We start from the raw sequence: 4,440 nt of genomic DNA on the forward strand, positions 1-4,440 counted from the left end.
GAATTCATATTAAAAATTTTTGGAATCCTCATTTTTCCTTTTAATATGCGAAAAATATAAAAGAAAAATCCAAAAAAATTAGAAAATCATAAAAATCAAAAATATTTTTCTGTTTCTTGATTGAGTCTTGAGTCATATCATAAGTTTGGTGTCACTTGCATATGCATCTAGCATTTTTCGAAAATATCATGCATTCATAGTGTTCTTCATGATCTTCAAGTTGTTCTTGGTAAGTCTTCTTGTTTGATCTTGATGATTTTTTGTTTTATGTCTTTTCATGTTTATCATATGCATTCTTGAATTCTTAGTGCGTAAGCATTAAAGAATTCTAAGTTTGGTGTCTTGCATGTTTTCTTTACATCAAAAATTTTTCAAAAATATGTTCTTGATGTTCATCTTGACATTCAAAGTGTTCTTGGTGTTCATCTTGACACTCATATCATTCATGCATGCATCACATGTTTTGATCTAAAAATTTCATGCATTGCATAATTTTCATGTTTTTCATAAAAATTTCAAAAAAATCAAAAAAAATATCTTTCCCTTTTTCTCTCATCAAATTCGAAAATTTGAGTTGACTTTTTCAAAAATTTTTAAAATCAAAGTGTTTCTCATGAGTCAAATCAAATTTTCAATTTGAAAATCTTATCTTTTTCAAAATCTTTTTCAAAAATCAAATCTTTTTCAAAATTCTTAGTTATTTTCGAAAATTTCAAAAATATTTTTCAAAAATCTTTTTCTTATTTTTATACCAAATTTTCGAAAATAACATAATCAATTAATGTTTTGATTCAAAAATTTGAAGTTTGTTACTTGCTTGTTAAGAAAGATTCAAACTTTGAGTTCTAGAATCATATCTTGTGATTTTTTGTGAATCAAGTCATTAATTGTGATTTTAAAAATCAAATCTTTTTTCAAAAACTAATTTCAATCATATCTTTTCAAAAATATCTTCTTATCTTATCTTTTTCAAAAATGTCTTTTCAAAATATCTTTTCTAACTTCCTAACTTCTTATCTTTTCAAAATTTGTTTCAACTAACTAACTAACTTTTTGATTGTTTCTTAACTTTTTCAGAACTACCTAACTAACTCTCTCTCTCTCTAATTTTCGAAAATATCTTCCCTCTTTTTCAAAAATTTCTTTTTTATTAACTAATTATTTTTATTTTTAAATTTTAAAAATTTTTCGAAAATTTCTAACATTTTTCAAAAACCATTTTTCAAAAATCACTAACTCTTTTTCAAAATAATTTTTGAAAATTACCCTCCCCCATCCTATTCTATTTATTCATTCATATCCTAACATCTCATCTCACATATCTAGCCTCCTCACAGTTGTGTTTCTTCTATTATATTACATTCTTTGTCTCCCCCTCTTCTTCTACTCACACAGGGATCCCTATACAGTGGTATAAAGGATCTCTATTATTATTATTATTATTATTTTTCTGTGCCTTCTTCTTTGTCATATGAGCAGGAGCAAGGATAAGAACATTCTTGTGGAAGCAGATCCAGAACCTGAAAGGACTCTGAAGAGAAAATTAAGAGAAGCTAAAATACAACAATCCAGAGATAACCTTTCAGAAATTTTCGAACAGGAGAAGGAGATGGTAGCCGAAAATAATAATAATGTAAGGAAGATGCTTGGTGACTTCACTGCACCTAATTCCAATTTACATGGAAGAAGCATCTCCATTCCTGCCATTGGAGCAAACAACTTTGAGCTGAAACCTCAATTAGTTTCTCTGATGCAGCAGAACTGCAAGTTTCATGGACTTCCATCTGAAGATCCTTTTCAGTTCTTAACTGAATTCTTGCAGATATGTGATACTGTTAAGACTAATGGAGTAGATCCTGAAGTCTACAGGCTCATGCTTTTCCCTTTTGCTGTAAGAGACAGAGCTAGATTATGGTTGGATTCTCAACCCAAAGACAGCCTGAACTCTTGGGATAAGCTGGTCACGGCTTTCTTAGCCAAGTACTTTCCTCCTCAAAATCTGAGCAAGCTTAGAGCTGATGTTCAAACCTTCAGACAGAAAGAAGGTGAATCCCTCTATGAAGCTTGGAAAAGATACAAACAGTTGACCAAAAAGTGTCCTTCTGACATGCTTTCAGAATGGACCATCCTGGATATATTCTATGATGGTTTATCTGAGCTATCAAAGATGTCACTGGACACTTCTGCAGGTGGATCCATTCACCTAAAGAAAACGCCTGCAGAAGCTCAAGAACTCATTGACATGGTTGCTAATAACCAGTTCATGTACACTTCTGAAAGGAATCATGTGAATAATGGGACGCCTATGAAGAAGGGAGTTCTTGAAGTTGATACTCTGAATGCCATATTGGCTCAGAATAAAATATTGACTCAGCAAGTCAACATGATTTCTCAGAGTCTGCATGGAATGCAAGCTGCATCCAACAGTACTCAAGAGGCATCTTTTGAAGAAGAAGCCTATGAACCTGAGAACCCTGCAATAGCAGAGGTAAATTACTTAGGTGAACCTTATGGAAACACCTATAACTCAACATGGAGAAATCATCCAAATTTCTCATGGAAGGATCAAAAGCCCCAACAAGGCTTTAATAATGGTGGAAGAAACAGGTTTAGCAATAGCAGGCCTCTTCCATCATCAACTCAGCAACAGACAGAGAACTCTGAACAAAATGCTTCTAATTTAGCAAATCTAGTCTCTGATCTATCTAAGGCCACTGTAAGTTTCATGAATGAAACAAGATCTTCCATTAGAAATCTGGAAGCACAAGTGGGCCAGCTGAGTAAAAGGATCACTGAAATCCCTCCTAGTACTCTCCCAAGCAATACAGAAGAGAATCCAAAAGGAGAGTGCAAGGCCATTGACATAAGCGCCATGGCCGAACCTGTGAGGAGAGGAGAGGACGTGAATCCCAAGGAGGAAGACCTCCTGGGACGTCCAGTGATCAATAAGGAGCTTCCCTCTGAAGAACCAAAGGACTCTGAGGCTCATCTAGAGACCATAGAGATTCTATTGAACCTCCTTATGCCCTTCATGAGCTCTGATGAGTATTCCTCTTCTGAAGAGAATGAGGATGTTACTGAAGAGCAAACTGCCAAGTTTCTTGGTGCAATCATGAAGCTGAATGCCAAATTATTTGGCATTGATACTTGGGAAGTTGAACCTCCCTTGTTCATCAATGAACTAAGTGATCTGGATCAACTGACATTGCCTCAGAAGAAACAGGATCCTGGAAAGTTCATAATACCCTGCACCATAGGCACCATGATCTTTAAGGCTCTGTGTGACCTTGGTTCAGGAATAAACCTCATGCCCCTCTCTGTAATAGAGAAACTGGGAATCTATGGGGTGCAAGCTGCTAAAATCTCACTAGAGATGGCAGACAGCTCAAGAAAACAGGCTTATGGACAAGTAGAAGATGTATTAGTAAAGGTTGAGGGCCTTTACATACCTACTGATTTCATAGTCCTGGATACTGGAAAGGAAGAGGATGAACCCATCATCCTGGGAAGACCTTTCCTGGCCACAGCAAGAGCTGTGATTGATGTTGACAGAGGTGAATTATTCCTTCAATGGAATGAGAACTCCCTTGTGTTTAAAACTCAAGGATCTCCCTCTGCAACCATGGAGAGGAAGCAGAAAAAGCTTCTCTCCAAGCAGAGTCAACCAGAGCCCCCACAGTCAAACTCTAAGTTTGGTGTTGGGAGGCCACAACCAAACTCTAAGTTTGGTGTTGAACTCCCATATCCAAACTCTAAGTCTGGTGTTGGAGAGTCTCAACAAAGCTCTGCACATCTTTGAGGCACCATGAGAGCCCACTGTCAAGCTATTGACATTAAAGAAGCGCTTGTTGGGAGGCAACCCAATGTTTATCTAATTCTTATTTTTATTGATTTTCAATTTTTCTTAGGTTCATGATCATGTGGAGTCACAAAATAAATATAAAAATTGAAAACGGAATCAAAAACAGCAGAAGAAAAATCACACCCTGGAGGAGCATCTGTCTGGCATTCAGCGCCAGAATAGAGCATGGTTCTGGCGCTGAACGCCCAAAATGGGCAGCTTCTGGGCGCTGAACGCCAGAAATGGCACACAAATGGGCGTTGAACGCCCAAAATGGCCACCAACCTGGCGCTGAACGCCCAGAGTTGGATACAAAGGCATTTTTTACATGCCTAATGGGTGCAGGGATGTAAATCCTTGAACACCTCAGGATCTGTGGACCCCACAGGATCCACTCAGGATCTGTGGACCCCACAGGATCCCCACCTACCTCCACGCACTTCTTCTCACCACTCTCTTTCACACAACCCCATAAACACTCTTCCCTAAAAACCCCTCACCAATCACCTCAATCTCTCTTCCCCACTAAACCTTCACCACTCACATCCACCCACTCTTCCCAATAAACCTACCTCATAAACTCCACCTACCTTCAAAAT

At 37.2% G+C, this 4,440-nt stretch overlaps 1 non-coding gene across 1 annotated transcript; it reads right to left on the reverse strand.

Annotated features, from left to right (window-relative positions):
- Positions 1-2,005: 2,005 nt before the first annotated feature.
- LOC112761831 (small nucleolar RNA R71) lies at positions 2,006-2,113 on the reverse strand. The gene has a single exon (XR_003182205.1). It is a non-coding gene; the product is annotated as a small nucleolar RNA R71 (small nucleolar RNA).
- Positions 2,114-4,440: the final 2,327 nt, after the last annotated feature.

This window comes from Arachis hypogaea, chromosome 16 (genome assembly GCF_003086295.3).
Source record: "Arachis hypogaea cultivar Tifrunner chromosome 16, arahy.Tifrunner.gnm2.J5K5, whole genome shotgun sequence".
Taxonomy (NCBI): domain Eukaryota; kingdom Viridiplantae; phylum Streptophyta; class Magnoliopsida; order Fabales; family Fabaceae; genus Arachis; species Arachis hypogaea.